This window comes from Lactuca sativa, chromosome 4 (genome assembly GCF_002870075.4).
Source record: "Lactuca sativa cultivar Salinas chromosome 4, Lsat_Salinas_v11, whole genome shotgun sequence".
Taxonomy (NCBI): domain Eukaryota; kingdom Viridiplantae; phylum Streptophyta; class Magnoliopsida; order Asterales; family Asteraceae; genus Lactuca; species Lactuca sativa.
This window is the reverse complement of record NC_056626.2, coordinates 369,609,475-369,627,714: the sequence shown is the minus strand read 5'-3', so window position 1 is coordinate 369,627,714 and position 18,240 is coordinate 369,609,475.

The following is an 18,240-nucleotide window of genomic DNA, read 5'->3' as shown; positions in this document are numbered from 1 at the left end:
TTGAAGTGAAGAAGAAGCTTTGGAGAAGAAGGAGTGAGAGTCCTTGCCCATGGATCTGAGCATATCTATGTTGGGAGCTTCATATAGAGGTATAAAGCTTCAAGCTTTCTCACTCTCTTGATTTGTGCATCATAGTGAAGTATTTTAGGGTTTTTGTCTCAAAAGTTGAAGACTTTATGAGTTATTGAGCTCCAGAGACTATGATCAACCCTTTTTAGTGTATTTTAGGGTGCTGTGTCATAAAAATCAGGACTTGGACATTGGGTTCAAGCCATGCATGAGATATGAGCATTTTGAGCTAAGAAAGTGAGAGTTTTATGTGTTTGTGACCTTATCAGCCATGCAAAGGCTTAAAGTCACTGACTTTATGGAGTAAGAGCTATGAGGGAGTCGATAGATGTGATATGAGCCAAGGTCTTAACTGATTAAGACCAAATGAGTGGAAGGGGTGAAACTGGGAAGTACGTTGAGCGTAATTCTAGTACGCCCCGCATACTGACCAGGTGTCCTCGATGGCTAATCTGGATTTGTGAGTACGTTGAGCGTACCAAGGGAGGTACGCCCCGTGTAACCTCACTGTGGACTTTTGGTCTAAATCTCATTTTGAGCCTTGAGTGTTGGGCTTGTTGCAAAAGAGTTTTGGACCAGAGGAATATATATTTGTTCTTTGGGCCCTTGAGTTGGGCTTGCCATTTAGATTTGAGAGTTGGGTCTCGGGAAAGCCCATTTATTATTGGGCCTTGGTGGGCCCAATGGGTTTTAGGTTATTGATGGGATGGTTAGTAGACTACCATTAGACCTAATGAGTGAGAGTTTGGACTTAGTTCCTAATTGGGTTAATTGTGGGTTTGACTCTGAGATAGAGGTCGGTGCGCAATAGCAGCGTTTTTAGGGGCTGTTCATCATCCGAGGTGAGTCTTCACACTATACTTTACCATGAGTGGTATCTATGTGTGACCGGAAGGTCTTATGTGTATACTTGTGTTATGTGATATTCTGCATTATGTATTTGTGATTTATGCTGAGTATTGTTATTATAAGCTTATTGAGTTAGGACCGGAGGGTCCACCCAAGTTTTGGGACCGGAGGGTCTTATCTGAGTATTGCCATGAGAGGCTACTGAGATATGTGTGGTATTTTGGGAAACTCACTAAGCTTCGTGCTTACCGTGTTATGTGATATGTGTTTTAGGTTTCTCTTAGGATCGCGGGAAAGCACCGACTTGATTACACACACCAGAGAAAGAGTTATGTTTTGACGATCCCGGATTATTAATTAAACAATTATGGAGTTGCGTTGTAAATTAAATAAATGAGATTTTTGTGAAATGTGTTATGAGAATTATGTGATTTTAAAATGAAAAAAAATGCTTGAAAATTTACGGTGTTACAGCAATCCAAGAAGATCTTCGGGAAAGACTTCCGGATAATCACACACCACTGGTATTCTTTGTGTCTCTTTCTTCTCTTTCTTTGCATCGATCACAAATGCCAAGTATGATGTGCATCCGTTGGACAAACATTTTTTTGGCTTTCATCAGGGAAATGATTCCAGAATTCACTCTACGTTTGTCCCTATTCACCATAAATGACTCTTTTACAGGCGAGTTTACTCTCACAATCTTCTTCGTACATAGTATCTCGACATTGTTTTCACTAAGCCAATCCATTCCTAGTACGACGTCGAAAACATTCAACTCAATGGGTAATAACTCTTCATGGAATTCGTTTCCGTTCAAGTCGATGATGATGTTTTTAATGCAATCGCTAACAGGTATGAATTTGCCACTGGCAACTTCTACAACTAGAGCATTATCAAGTTTATCTATAGGCAATGCTAGTCTTCCACCAAATTTATGCAATACAAAGGAGTAATTTTCTCCAGAGTCAAACAATATATTGGAAGGAAATCCATTTACAAGAAAGGTACTTGAAGCGACATCTGCTGCACCCTTTGCTGCTTCCAGTGTCATTTGGAATGCTCTTGCTTTTGGCCTCGATGGAACATTACGTCTCACCGCCTCTTTCTTCTTCGAGTAGTCCTTTGCAATATGTCCTTCTTCGTTACATCCATAACATACCCTCTTGTTGGATGTACACTCATTGGCGTAATGCCTGATTTTTCCACACTTGTAACAAGTGACTTCCTCGCCACACTTTCCAAAGTGCTTCTTTTTGCACTTATCACACCACTTTGCTTCACCTCCTCCTCCTCCAAACTTCTTATAACCAGACTTCGAGAATTTTCTTTTCTTGTTGGATCTTGAAGATCCATCAAACTTCCTTTTCTCGCCAACTTCAACCTTGTTGGCGGCTCTACCCTTGATCATCTCTTCAACAAACTTAGCAGCCTAGATAGTTGTCTCAAGAGTAGGTGCCTGCCGTACTGGCATAGTATACTCTCATGGTAGTTCCTTCACATACTTATCGATCTTTGTCAGCTCGTCAGGGAATATGCACAAAGCCAACTCCATCTTGTCTGTGAAGGTATTGGTATACTCATCTATAGACATGCTACCCTTCTTCAACATCAGGAATTGGTTCTCTAGCTCTAACAGGTTTTGGGGTGAGCCGAACTTGCATTTTTAGTGCACCAATAATTCTGCCCATGTCAGCTGTAGTTGTTCATTAGGGCTTATGGTCTTCCCCAAAGTGTTCCACCAGTGAACAACACTACCTCGAAACTGACGCACTTCATAAGTAGTTTGTAGCTTGCCCTTGCAACCACACATTATGAAACTAGATCCATCTCCGATGTCTAGTTCATGACTCCTATTGGATCCTCTTTCCCACTAAAGTCGACGGTTTACAAGTCGTAAAGTCATTATACTTGCATCCGTTCATTTCGATTCCTTCATCCTTGTTATTTCTGCTAACCACTGGCGGTTCAGCTTGACCAACGGTTCTATTAATTCCCTTATTATGACTTTCCGTCATTTTGTTCCGGCTGTTCAATAGGAATCATAGGTTCATCCCTATTTTATTGAATTAGACGCCATGTTTCTTTCATCTGATGATCCAACATCATCTGGATCATTTCTTGTGCTCCTACCATCGTGATTGGCTCAGGTGCAACTGCTACTACCGGTGTATGCCCAATCACTTGTGGCTGAGGCTACTGATTGCCATTAGCATTTCCATTAGTGTTTCCGAATCCGCTTCGGGTTCTCTCCATGTCGATCTATACACCAAAGTAGGTGAAATTAGATCTTTATTTACGATAGATGTTTTAAACCTCCTTGTCACTCCAAAAGGTTACACGCCAGTTCTAATACCGTAGTCGAACGTTTAGAAATCTGAACACATAAAGTTTCCAGATCCAGTCGGCAACAGAGCATTGATCCGATCAGCTAACAACATATAAGGCATTTTTATGGCTATAATATAAATTATTTAGCACATAAAAGCATTTTAGGCATCTTTCCTAAAATTAGCTAGTGCTCGTGTCTAAAATATAGAAGACACTTATCTCACAATCATCGCTTAGCATTCAAAGTTTAAGTCTAGAAATCCTACAAATTCCTAGTTCGCTTCAACTAACGCTCTGATACCTTTTTGAAGAAAATCTTGCAGAATTTGTTCCAAAGAATATGATAAATTTTTTATCAAAGCATTTCCGAAGAAATGTATTTTCATTATATTAAAACCTCGGGATGTCATTGTCAATACAGATGAAAAGCATAAACAGAAACAACAAAGGCCTTACAACATTTATTTATTTCTACTGGCCTATAATCCATAATCTCTCATCAGATCATCACATCTATGCTCTTGTTCCACTACCTGTAATACAAGACTCTGAATGGGTCAGGCTTGGGAGTCTGGTGAGCACATAGGGTTTTCAACCCACAATAATTAAGTTTATTAATTTCATCAAATCAATCAACCCGACTACCCGTTCCCGTTATCCTCACTTTCTGTCCCTAAAGCATCTAAATTAAGGTACCTAGCCTAAGAATTTTCATCGAAATGAAGAAATTTCTTAGGGGATTCCTCATCAATATATGTCAAGTAAGGCAACCATGAGGGGGATGGAGTACACCTGGTTAACACGTAGTTCAAAAACACCTACAGGCTGGGAGCCTGCTAGCGTTCTATTGGACTGTCTAGAATAGTCTGTAGTTATCTTCTATACTCTTCTAGATGACTGGATTATCGTAAACATCGAGGCCTGTCATCATTTATCTAATCATCTATATCATCTACCCATCTTTAACCATCATAATTATAGGTATAAAATGCATATACAGTTTAAATCGAATACAAAATTTATATTTTGTTCATCCATCATATATCAAGAACACAGATAATTTGCACACATAGCACGTAATTTATATTAAATACTTCATATATATGTGTAATATGAAAGTAAGTATCCACTCACTTGTTAAAGTGATGACTCCAAACTCGAGCAGCACTTCGCTTCTAAAAATTTTATTTTCCTTCGACAAAACGTAGTATTATTACCACTAGATTTAGTCTAATATTTATTACGTGCAATATTGTTTTTATTGTATTATATAAGTGTTAAACAACACTTTTCAACTACTATATACAGATAGGGGCCAGACATGAAATACCGAACAACAGGACCATTTTGGCATTTAAGCTGTTCTAAAATCCAACAACCCAAGCGGCCCTTAAAACCAGATTCCCCGTACCGTGAGCAGTTAAAAAGGTATTATAATAACACTTTGCGTAATTTATAATACTTAGCTCATGTATTGTTTATAGGTTCATAATAATGATAATGAACTTAAACATAAGTTAGGGTAAGCATAACTCACTTACAAGGGGGTTTAGCTAGGAGCCGAGCTCTGCGGGGGTAGAACTTCTGAGTCGAAAGCTCTTCTTCTCGGAGCCTTCTGGCTCTCCGGGACTCACCTCCATCACTTAGGAAATACTAGGGAATTGGAGGGAGAGTTTGGTAGTATTGAGAGAGAAAGAATGGGTAAGGTGTGAAGAAATGGGGTGATCCTCGCACCTATTTATAGGCTGGATCCTTGGTCTACACTGGGCGTAACCTCGGAGTACGTTGCACGTACTCAATACACTATGCGTATGAGGCTCGACATTGTGTGTACGAGGGCCAAGTGTCGGTATCGCATACGAAGCCGTGGAGAGAATGCGAGGGTTGAGATGGTGCCGCGTGACACTCCTCGCATCAGCTTATACTTAACTTCTAAATTCTGTAACTTTTGCATACAAGCTCTATTTTTGACGTTCTTTATATCCACGTGTAGGTGTCAATGTAATTTACTAGTTTCGCTTAGACTCCGTCGGCTAATTTTGATTTTATTTTTAAAGTTATATTTAACCGGCTTAGACTGATAAAGTCCGTTAAAAATTCATAAATTTGTTATCCGGCGTCCGATTTCGTCTGTCTTTATATCGTTGAGTTCTTATTAACAAGATATTCAATTCTCTTTTAGATTGTGTCTGCTAAAAATCGACCGATCTAAAATTCGATTTTCGAACTGTACACTACTGTGCTAAATCTTAGAAAAATCATAATTCCTCATACAAAGTTAGATTTTGACTTTCTTTTTATGTATGTTCTCGTTTTAACTTAGACTATGACTTTCGTTTATATTGCTAAGGCTAAAAATTATTTTATCCCAAACTCACTTTTTACGACACACAACGTTGTGCCAGTTTTGTCGCGAACTTCAACGGATCATAACTTCTTCGTTATAAGTTGGATTTTAGAGTTCCTTATATCTCCGGAATCCTTGTCACGACCACTAAAAATTTCTTCATAGATATTGGGTCTATCTATTATTGTATTTTTGATGCTTATTTTCATTCTTAATTTATTATATCGCTAATAGCAAGTATAATGCACATAAAATCCAATAATTCTTTTTTATTATGTCAATATAAGTTACAACTGTTGACCGTAACCATTACATCATAGTATTAATGCTTAGCCAAAAACATGGGCGTTACAGGAGATGAGGTACATGGAATGAGAAAGTCATCAAGTGTTGGTAAGGTTGTTGGTAAATTGGTTAAGGAAGGAATCTGGTTCTCAACAAACTGAACATGGTAAGAGTAGTACAAGCAATGGGTAATAGGGTCATAACATTTGTAAGCTGATTTGGAAGTAGAATATCCAAGGAAAAGACAAGAAGTTGATCGCGGTTGAAGGTTGGAGGTGGAGTAAGGTCTTAACCATGGATAACATAGAAAGCCAAATGGTTTAAGTCTGGTGTAGTTAGGAGAATGACCAAAGAGATACTAGTAAGGGTTTTGATTATTAAGAATAGGTCTGGGAAGCCTATTGACCAAATGGACTTATGTTTCAAATGCATGAGACTAGAAGGTTAAGGGAAGTCTTGCATAATGAAGAAGAGAGAGACTCGTATCAACTATGTGTCGATGACGCCTTTTAGCTACACCATTTTTCTCAGTTGTATGAGATAGAGTGGTGTAATAACAAATACCATGCAACTTTAGAAATGGCGAAAGGACAATATATTCTCCACCATTTTTAGTGAAGATGGATATGAGTGGTGTTTGAAAAAATCTTTCAACTAGGAGTTTCAACTGAGGAATATGGTGGTAACATCAGATTTATTTTTCATTGGATAGAACCATACATATTTGGAGAAGTAGTCAACGAAAATGACATAGTAAGTGAAGTATTCAATAGAACTGTGGATCGGGCCCCAAACATTAGAGTATATCAATTGTAAAGGTTTTGTAACAAAAAAAAGTTGGTGCCAAAAAGGAAATTTATGAATTTTATAAACTAAAAAAGATGAACAATGCATATTATAAATTTGGGAACTAAGGCCTAGTTTGGAAAGTAGAGACTTGAAAACTTTGGTGGATGGATGGCCAAAGGTATGATGTCACTAAAGTGGTGAGGCCGTGATGGTGACATTTAAATGTAGGTTGGAGGGTAATTTGGCATAGTAGACATCTTCAAAGTTCTCCCTTGCTTGAAAAGCACCCTTGTGTTTAGATCCTTCATAACAAAATAAGATGGGAAAAACTCAACAAAAACCTGGTTACTTTTACATAGTTTTGCTACAAAGATAAGATTTATTTTTAACTATGCAACATATAACACATGAGGTAAATTTAGAGTTTTAATGTAGCACCCTATTCGTCAGGTATGAAGTTAATGGTTTGTTCTATTTTTTTCGTAAATTAAATGGTGGTGGAGGACTTGTAAGTACACTAGGTGTACATTTGGTACGTATGGCGTACTCCTTGCATGCGCATGCCAGAGGCAAACCATAAATTTTAGTGTTTGCACCCTATTTAAAGACCTTAAGTCCCTCAAGCTCTTTACCCTTTCAGCCTCCATTTCCCTTTTAGTGTCAATCTCGAACCCTAATATCTTTGAGTGCATTTTTGAGCTTACCTTGTGTGTTTGAGTACTGTTTGGTGGTTTTGAAGAAGAAGGATATTGTAGATCCAGAATTTGTGCACCATTTCTAGCCCATTGAAGGTATAAAGTTTGAACCATGACCAATACAAGCATAGATCTAGGTTTAGGGTAGAATATGGCATATTTTGGTCCCATAGCTGGTTTCTTGGAGTAGGAGAAACTCCAGGCCATTTGAGCTGTCCTTTTGGACTCTTGGAAGTGTTTTGAGTCATAAAAATTGTATCTTGGTGGTTAAGACCCAACTATGCTAGTGTTAATGACCAACCAAGTGATTTAATGGACTTAATTCATGGTTTGAGCCCCATCTATGCATGAAAAAGCATAAAGTTTGCAAAATTATGGCTTATGATGTTATTTTGAGCTTGGATCTAAGTTTTGGACGTAAAGGCTGAATGGATTAAAACTTGGGAATGAAAATGAGCTGACTAGCCTGTACGCTGGGTGTACACTAAAGTACGCTACGCGTATTGGGTTTGTGTCCCAATGCTGGATGGATATCAGCGTACGCTGGGCGTACGAGCCGTGTACGTTGTGCGTATGCAATCTGTGGGCTTAAATGAATTTCAAGGTTGATTAGTGTTGGGCTTTGGACTTGTTTAAGTTGGGCATCGGGCCCACCTGAATGTAGCATGTCATTTTTGGGCCTCAGGCCATGTTAGGTGTTCTTGGGCATACTGGGCCATAGAGGCCTTGTAGTTGGGTTTGGATACCATTTTGGGCTTTTTGTGGATTTGGGTACTAGGGGAGGGAGGCCCATTTAGGCAAGGGTAAAGGAGCCCCTTTTGCCTGTCAAGAATTAGGGTTTTGGACTTTCAGGTTAGAATATGGCCTAATTTCTAATCAGGGCTTTATGCTTGTGCGATAGGGAGAGGATTTCGTGAGTCATCCGTTGAGTGCGATTTGATACCTACAGTCTGTGGTGAGTCTTCCAGCGTAGTATCCGTGGGTCGAAGGTACCAATGCCGGCCTACTAGTTTATTATGCAGTGTGATGATTGTCTTTGTAACAATTGTCACTTATGCCTATATTTTCTCGATGAATCTGTAATTTTTGTTATGATATTATGTGGTAGTAGTAGGAGGTGAAATAGACCTAATATCCGGTTGAAATAGACTGAAGGGGATTGCAAGCACCCAAATATGCTTGATAGTATCCGGTTGAAATAGACGGAAGGGGTAGGCAAGCACCCAGAGATTCTTGATAATATCCGATTGAAATAGACTGAAGGAGTAGGAAAGCACCCATATATTCTTGGCAGTATGTTTGTTTAGTATGTGGTGGTTTGGTGGAACTCACTAAGATTTGTGCTTATAGTTTTGGGTTTATGTTTCAGGTACTATCAGTTCGAAGGGAAAGGGCCCGACCTAATCGCACCACATCACCCTATGGTTTCCGCATTTAGAGATTTTGGGAATATGTTCTCTGATAACATTTTATTATGATACTCTTTTTACTATTTTGATGTTAGTATCGTATGATTTGAATGAATTTAAAAGCAAAATTTTATCCGTATTTTTGGGATATTTCATTTAAGAGTTGTGTTAATGTGTTTAAAACCAATATATGAGATCTTTAAACTGTTACCATTCCCGAGAACTATTTCATTAGGCCCACCATAGTCGGAGATATTTTGAAGTGTATAGGAAGCACCGGTGACATGATTAGAGGCACCACTATCAAATAGCCAATTTGATGGAACAACAGATCGACTAGCTGTGGGGACATTTGCTACTAGAGCATTTGACTAAGAGGTTTTGACAATGATGTTATTCTCTTCTAAGAACCAGGGGAGATTGCGGCAATCACGAGTCATATGACCTGGAATATTGCAATACTAACAAAAAGAGTTGGTCTTGTTTTATCGAGTTCCTCTAGATCCAGATGAAGACCACTAAGTGTGATTGGCTGGGCTGCAATGCTGATTAGAAAAGTGATTGTTGGTGTTGCGTTGTTGACTGAAACCATATGGTCTCCCATGTTGACGATTTGATTGTCTTGCAGCATAGTTAACAGTGTTTAGCATAGGTTCAGAGGATGCTGTTTGTTCCTTATGAGCTCGCTCAAAAGCAATTAATTTATAAAATAGTTCTGAGTAGGATAGTGGTGTTTCACGCTCTTTAATAGCATCAAAAATAGTTCTATATTCATCACCAAGTTATGATAATATATGAACTAGTAAGTCTTCTTCTGTAACAGGACTCTGGGAAAGTGCCAAATCATCAACAATGGCTCTCATGTCCTGGAGATATTCAGCTATGGAATGGGCATCTTTTGGGTTTTTTACAAGTTTAGACATGAGGGAGATGACAGGGGATCTAGAATCACTGGAAAAGCTGGCATTGAGTCATTTCCATGCCTCCTTTGTTGTAGTTGCTGATGAAATTAAAGGTTGAATTGAGTCTAAGCAACAACCAAGAATGGAATTGAAGATGGTTTGATCCGGGCCGTACCAAAAGAGGTATTCTGGATTTGGTTTGGAGCCGTCTTTTTCATCCAAAAGTTGTTTTGGAATCTGTTGATCACTGCTGATGTATGCATCAAGATCGAGCCCTATTAAGGTGGACTCAACATGGCGGCCCCAAACTGGGAAATTGTTGGTGGTGATTTTGATTGGAAAATGGGCTGCGGCAGTTACTTGGATTGGGGGTTTTGATCCCATTGAAACCGTTGGGTTGTGTAGAACAGAGGACAAGAAATGGATCGACTCTTTAGAGAAATTGTAGCTCTAAAACCATATAAAGGTATTAGGGTTCATGTAAAGTATATTTTGTATATATGAATCGATTTACACTGGAGAGGCTATATAGCCATGATGTACATATAACCGGGAGGTAATCTAGGAACTAAACTAGGTAACTATTGACAGTATAATACAACTGTAAATCTAAATAATATTAAATCAAATCTTTTAGATTTAGTTTATCTTTGGGTTTTAATAGTGCTCTCCCTCTAATTTACCTTCCTTTTGTTAGAATTTGTGAATCAAATCCATTGATCAAATGTAAATCACAGTGAAGAGAAATTGGAGCCAAAGATGTCGATTATTGTGTATATTTAGAATGAATTTAAGCATACAAAATACAAGAATATATAAACCTAGCACAATAATCTAATTACATAAATACCCACTAATAATGGTAAAATACAATTACAACCCCTAATAATTAGGGCTAATAATCCGAGAAGAATATATACTAATATCCCCTCTCAAACTCAAGTAGGGAAAGTATGATCCAACTTGAGGATAGAAACAAGATACTGAAAGTGGCTAGGTAAATGAGCTTTAGAGAAAATGTCAGTAGGTTGATCAGTTGAAGAAATTAAGAGAAGTTTAATGGTCTTGCGAACATGTTGGCGAACAAAATGACAGTCAATCTCAATATGTTTTGTACGTTCATGAAAAAACATCATGATGAGCAATCTAAATGGCACTTTTGTTATCAGACCACAACGAAGTTGTAACACTCATAAATTTTATGCCAAATTTAAACTTTTTCAAATATACGTAAAAATCAAATAGCATTTGTTTACAAAAATGTTTTCAAATCATTATCCATCAGAGTGTCCCCAAATCATATCATAAGGATGAGGAGCGGTACGGTCACACATTCGCCTTGCCATGATCTCCTGAAGTACCTGAAAGAATAAACTGAAAACTGTAAGCCCGAGGGCTTAGTGAGCTAACCCGAAAATACCAATACCATACTGGCAATACCATATCAGTAATAATCAATCAATCAACACACATACTGGGCCATCGGCCTGACTGGACCGCCCTACAGGGCCTACAGTCTATCTGAATCTATCCCGAGCCTTCGGCATGACTGGTCCGCTACGTGGGCCTACAGTCTCCCCGGACCGCTCATAGGGTATATTGGCCTTCAGCACAAAGCAGGACCGCCTCAACCCAACCAATCAAGCAAATAAACATGTGCGCATAACTATCATATACTGGCATATACAAACATCAAACATATCTATCTCACTGATCACCAATTATAGAATTCTCCTGTAACTAGAGTACCGACCTAGCAGGTCACTAAAATACCAATCCCTACGGATCATAAGAGCATAACATATTGTCTACCCTGATTCCGATCTAACAGATCATAACCACATGTAGCATACTATAACAATAACAACTAAAGGGCCGACTTTGGTGCCGTAGACCCTATCGATATAGTGAGGATAACTCACCTCGCAGATGCCACCTCGGAAAGTAAACTCCAACTCTCGGATCACTTGACATAGGCTCCACCACCTATTATCAGAGTACAATATACTCGTAAGTCCTTAACCTTATAAGGTACTCCATAACCCACTAGTAAACCCCTGATCAAAGTCAAAGTCCTCAGTCAAGGTTAACAGTCCATGTTGACCTCTACTCGCCAAGTTCCTTGAAGCACATTCCAACTCGCCGAGTTCCTTCGATTCTCGATCAAACTTTAAGGCCACCCGTCGAGTTTCCTCCTTGCAACTTGACGGATACACACACATACATATCCTGGAGAAAACTCATCCGACTCGCAGAGTTGTTCTTCAACTCGTCGAGTCTATGGCAATCATCATCGGACTCGCCGAGTTGTTCCTCCAACTCGTCGAGTTCACGACCATCTTAATGTGACTCGCCGAGTCAACCTTGTGACTCGCTGAGTCCATTCAGTCTTTTTTCCATACATACCTATTTTGAGCCATGCAGCGGCTCCAAATCACACATCCAAGCTTCTAGGGCATGCTTTTCACATATAGTTGCAAACTTTACGTGCATGCATAGCTACAAAGGTTCTAAATGCCAAATCTAAGCTCTTAATGGGGTCTCATGCCCAAAGAGGGCCTCATTCACGACCAATACAGCAACTTTATGATTCTAAAACTTAAGGAGGGTCTAGATCTAAAGTTACAACTTCAGATCTAGCCCATAGCCCACCTTATCAACCTCAAAATCCATAAAAACCCCCAAAAACTCAACAAAAGGAAAAGGGGAAGTAAGGATGGCAACTTGATACCTCCAAGGGATGCAACTTGATACCTCAAAGATTATCATTGTAATTTGTTACAAACAGATAATTCCAATTTTACTCCTCCGCCTACAAAATACCCTTTGTCTGAGGTTCTTTCATATTCCAATCCATCCAAAACTCATTTAGCCTATGCTCTATCTTTTTCCACTATAAGCAAACCAACAAATTTCAAATAGGCAGTTCAAATTCCAGAGTGGAAACAAGCTATGGATGAAGAAATTCATGCTTTAGAGTTAAATAACACATGGACAAATGTACCCCTACCTCCAAACATAAAGCCTTTGGGTCGCAAATGGGTTTTTAAACTCAAGAGAAAGGCAGATGGTTCTATTGACATATATAAAGCATGATTGGTGGCTAAAGGCTTTAATCAGCAAGAAGGTGTGGATATTCTGGATGTGACAACCGTCAATTTCCGGTCAAGTCAAAGTCAACTAAAGTCAACAAGTCAAACCAGTGAACTCGATTAACCATTGTGTACTAGGGTTTACGCTATGTTATTTCCGCACAACTCGTTATTCTAATGCGAAATCTTCTATTGAAAAGTTTGTATATCTAGATTTCATTACCCTAAAATGGCGTTAAGTAATGAACCAAATCGATAAAACAATGTTGCATACTCATCGTGAGTGTGTAAGATCCTTAAACATGGCTTAGCGGGGTCTACGGACCTTGCGTTGCGAAGCCGGACACTCAAAAATATCACGAACGAAACCTCTCTCAATCGTTTTCACTCTATCTCTCTCTCTAATAAGAATCTCTCCCAAATTGTCACACCCCGAAAACCGAAGGTGGAAACATTTCCGGGGTTGACTCCATGTTGAGTATCAAATCCAATGCACATAGTAAGTAAAGTAGAACAACCATTACATTACATATAGAAAAGTTTTACATTTGTTTCAAAAGTAAAGTTATACAGTTGTGATACATAGTATATAATAACAAAACGAACTGATCTTCTGCGCACTCCCACCTGGAACAAAATGATCTTCACATACCTGTTCTAACGCTGAGCTGAGAACACAAGCGGTTTGAAAATCAACATAACGCTGGTGAGTTCATAAGTGGTTTTTTTTTTGTAAAAGTGTTCGAGTTTCCTTTCTGTTTTCTGAAAATGTTACACACACCAAGCAAATCCCATATTTTCTTAAAAAGATTGGTTTTTGTTCTCAACATGTAAAGTATAGTTGTACACTGAAAACACGTTTACTCTTGTGAAAATGTACAGTTATGTTATCTGGTTTGTTATACTATTCTGGTTACGTACCAATGTATCCCCAGGAAAGTCCCATACTTTCCTGAATGTGTTTTACCAATTGTAAAAGATGTACAATTATCCGTTTTGTTACACTTTTCTAGTTATGTAAACGTTCACCAGGAAAGCCCCATGCTTTCCTGAATGTTGGTTATCAATGTAAAAGATGTATTCTGAAACTTGGTTATCTTGTAAAATGTGTTAAGTTATTCATTATTACTATTAAGTAAATCACTGTTATCCTAATTGCGAGTTCCATAACCATACGATAGACTAGATATGACAATAAGTAGTCCACATCACCTTATGACTTTCGTCACCCTTGAACCATTTCGGTTCGGCTGTAGCTAGCAGCCAGGTGTGGGGTAGTCAGCCCCGTATAGATCTATACACTCAAGTCACGCTCTCTAATCCCAGAGATTCTAGTTACGGGTGCAGTCCTCCACTCGCGTATCTCTGTGGAGTGTTCACCGAGGACGTGTCTCCAATCATACATGACTAACAATTTACTAGTAATAATATGATAATCCTCCACTCGCGTATCTCTGTGGAGTGTTACCTAGGATATACAGTGTACAAGTTTTATGTTTCAAAAGTTCAAATGACATGCTTTTAACTGATAAAATGTAGAAACCATTTGTGAAATATATAAAACATAACAGTTTATAAACTCATTTCACAAATAATATGTTATGTGATCTGCATGTTCAAACGATTATCAGTTGTATCAATCAGTGTTAAAAGGATATAAAATGTGAAACACACACATGAAAATAAGTTTTGAGTACAAGTAATCCCTTGTACTTTGCTTGTGTTTCCCCTGAAAACAGTAAAAAACAGTGAAAAGGGGTAGGGGTATGAACTCACCGCTTAATGTAGAGATCGAGTGTCAACGGATGCCCTGAACTCCTATGGCCCCTATTTTTCATGAGATGACACATAAATGAGTTAGAACTAAGGTTTTCCATGACTAAACATGATGGGAAAACATCCTTAGGGCTTGGAATTACTAAGAATAAGTGTCCTATGATCCAAACTTAATGATTTATGCAAGTTTAGGGCCAAAAATGGGTATTAGAGTGGGTGTATGGTCTTGAAAATGAGTGTGCGGCTGGGGAGTGCGGCCTGGAGTGTGTGTGAGGCAGCACACAAGAGTGTGCGGCCGTAAAGAGGGTGTGTGCGTCCATACACAGGAGTGTGCGGCTGTACACTCCTCATTTAAGTCCATATGTTGATTTTTGAAGTGTATGCTCTTCATACTTGGGAGTTTTGAATGTGTGCTGCCCTTATATGAAGGTGTGCGGCCGTACACCTTCATGGGATGATGAATATGATGAACATATTGAGTTTTAAGCTTGGGATTCAAGTGTTTACCACTATACTTAGCTTGAAGATGAAGTAGATCACGATTATGAAGCCTTCCAAGTGTTCTTGGTTGATGATTTAGAGAGAGAAAGTAGAGAGAGGGAAGAGAACATCTAAATGAATGAATGAAGAGGTAACCATCCATAAATTGAATTGGGTGTGAGGTTGAGGGTGTTTGCGGTTGGGTGTGTGGCCGTACACACAGGTGTGTGGCCGCACACACCTTATTTAGTGAGTTTGGCCTAATATTGTGATACTAAACACTCTCCAACCCTTCCTAAGATTCATATCTTAGATTATACTAAGTCTAGAGCACTCAATGAAACCACAAGATTTAATAAAAGACAATGAACTCAAGTTTTAGTGCTAGATCAATTACATGGGTTAGAAGTTTCGGGTTGTCACACAAATCTCTCCCAGGTCTCTCTCAAAAGTTCCCGTGACATTTTGTAATCATTCGGGTCATCCTGACCCTTAACAAGGTAAAAAAAACTGCTTAAAACGGGGTTAGAACGGGAAAAATATCCTAAAAGAACCGAAACCCCTCTATTGGGCTGAAGCCTCTTAGAGCCGAAGGTCCAAGAAGGGACCGAACCCTGCTGACCTGAAGCTCCTGCGAACCGAGGAACTGAACTAGGAAGAACTGAACCAAGCAGCAGCCTTCGGACCGAACCCTCCCTCTCAGATCGAGGCTCAGTAGACCGAACCCGAAGGTTCCTTCGGACGAACCTCGCATAGACCGAACCCTACCTTCGCCTTCGCCTCCTACCCCCCTTTCGCTCCATTTCGCCTTCGGCCCAACAGCAGAAGGGACCGAACCTCGGCCCACATGCGAGAGGTCTCGCAGAAATGCCAAAATCACCCAGTTTTCGACTAGTTTTGCATTTTAAGCCCGTTATTAATTATTTTAACGCGATATTTTCACCAAAAACTTTATTCTATCAATTAAAGCCCCATAATTATTAATTAATCACATTTTTGGGGATAAATCTAATCCAAGAAGAGTAGGTGAAGTACAAAAGGTGGAGTGTTGACCTTTCTTTACTCTATGAAACAAGCAACCACTCCCATACCCACTCCATGTCACTATTCACCATCAGCCCATGCCTAGTCATTTCATGATACTTTTCCAACCATTTTTCAGCCACACGTTTGGTCAAGGGTTAGAAAACCCTCCTCTCTCCTCACATTTCTTTCATTTCCTCTCATTCTTCCATCAAGAACAAACTTTATTTTCTCTCTCTAAAATTCGAGATTCAAGGATATTCTCCAAGCTTTTCATCTACTTTTGGTAAGTATTAACATCCTCCATATGATTATTTCACTTCCTTCTACTCAAATCATAGATATCTTACACAAACTCCATCATATTTGTGTTAGATCTTCGAATCTTCAAGTAATCTCCCAAAGTGTTCTTGAGTTGAACACTTCTTTTCTCCATCATCCATCTACTGAAATCAATCAAGGTGAGTTCATACCCCTCTATTTTTATGTTTTTCTTAAGTTTTAAGGGGGAGAATACAAGTTAAAGCACCAAGAATACATCTAATATCTTCTAACAGCTTTCATCAGAAAAGTTGGACTCCATTCTTGGACTGTTTTGACCCACTTAAACATTTTAGTTTTCAAAACTTTTATAGGTGTACGTAGTTCCAGTTCTTAGCTTTAAAATGGCTACTTGCACATCTCCATACTATTTTCGTACAATTTATGGTGATTTTTACAAAACTGCCTATCACTGTAGCTACGAATTCGGACCAGTCTGAGAATATGGACATTTTCAGTCAAGTTGGAGGCATTTAAAAATCGTAATAAAATTTATGAACAAACTAGACACATTTTTTGAACTCTCAAAATTTACGGATTTAGTTTTTGACTTCAAATGATTTTTCTATGGCTTTTCTAATTCAATGTTGAAAGGCTAAAACTAAATAACAGCCTATAACTTTTATAACACTTTGTATTATGCGGAGCAAAGTGTATAACGATAAGTTCTAAATATTGAATGAATTTCCTTGTTAGTTTGTCATTGTAAACTGAAAATTGTCATTCATGATAAGGTTTCATCATTCATTTCGAGTACATTTAATAAACAACAATAAGCATAGTTGATGGGATTTTTACCGCATGAAAAAGGCTTTACCCTCAAAACAAATGGGTTTTCATACACTGCCTAATAAACTATAAAAATAATAGTTCAAGGATTTCATATCACTAATTTATTCATAAAAGGTTATTTTACTCCCTCTACGGAAAAGGTTTAGTATCAAACTATTTGTAAACTAGTTAACTTAGGTTGTGAGACAATCTCTACCCGTACGTTCGAGTTTGGGACCTTAATTCCTGTAAGTTATAACCAGAGTCTCTTATAGGGAGAGCGTGATAATTGTGTATAGATCTATATTGGGGTTGACATCCCACACCTCGCTGCTAGCTACAGCCAGACCGGTAGGTCTACGGGTGACAAGAGTCATAGGATCAGGGTGTCTGAAAGACGTTGTACAGGTTATCTCTAGTCATACTATGGTTATAGCGACTCACATAGGTAGTTAACAATCTTTCAAGTTTACATGAAAAATTCTACTTTGAAAAATGGTTTTACTTCTAAACTAAACGAGTTTATGTCGATTTAAACTTGCATGAATTTCTTTAAGTATGGCAACATACTTTGTATATATATCACTTTCATGGTTTTATGGCAAATTTAAAACCACCTTTATAACCACAAGTACGGATTCTACTTGTACACTTTCGGTCTTGGAACTTTAGACTACATAACATAAAACTCACACGTACATTCAGTCTTGAGATTTAAGACTACACATCACTTTTATAAAGAAAATATTGGATTTTCTGGAAACATACTCTATTGCTTTTACAAGGAAAACGGTTTCTTTCTCAAACCAAAATTCTTATGAGCTCACCAACCTTTGTGTTGACACTTTTTCAAACAACTTGTATTCTCAGGAAATCACTAAACAGGGAACCGATGGCTTTTGAGGATGGGACGTTATGGCGTCAAACTATTCATACTTTGTCAAACATAATGTAATTGAATTGGAAAACATGTAAACTTACTATGATGTAAATTTTTTTTATTTATGATGATTGTATTTACTTTGAGCACTGTTATACTCGTTGTTGTGATACTATACATGAAGTCCTCTACCCCCAGACGTTTCCGCCATCCTTGGTTTG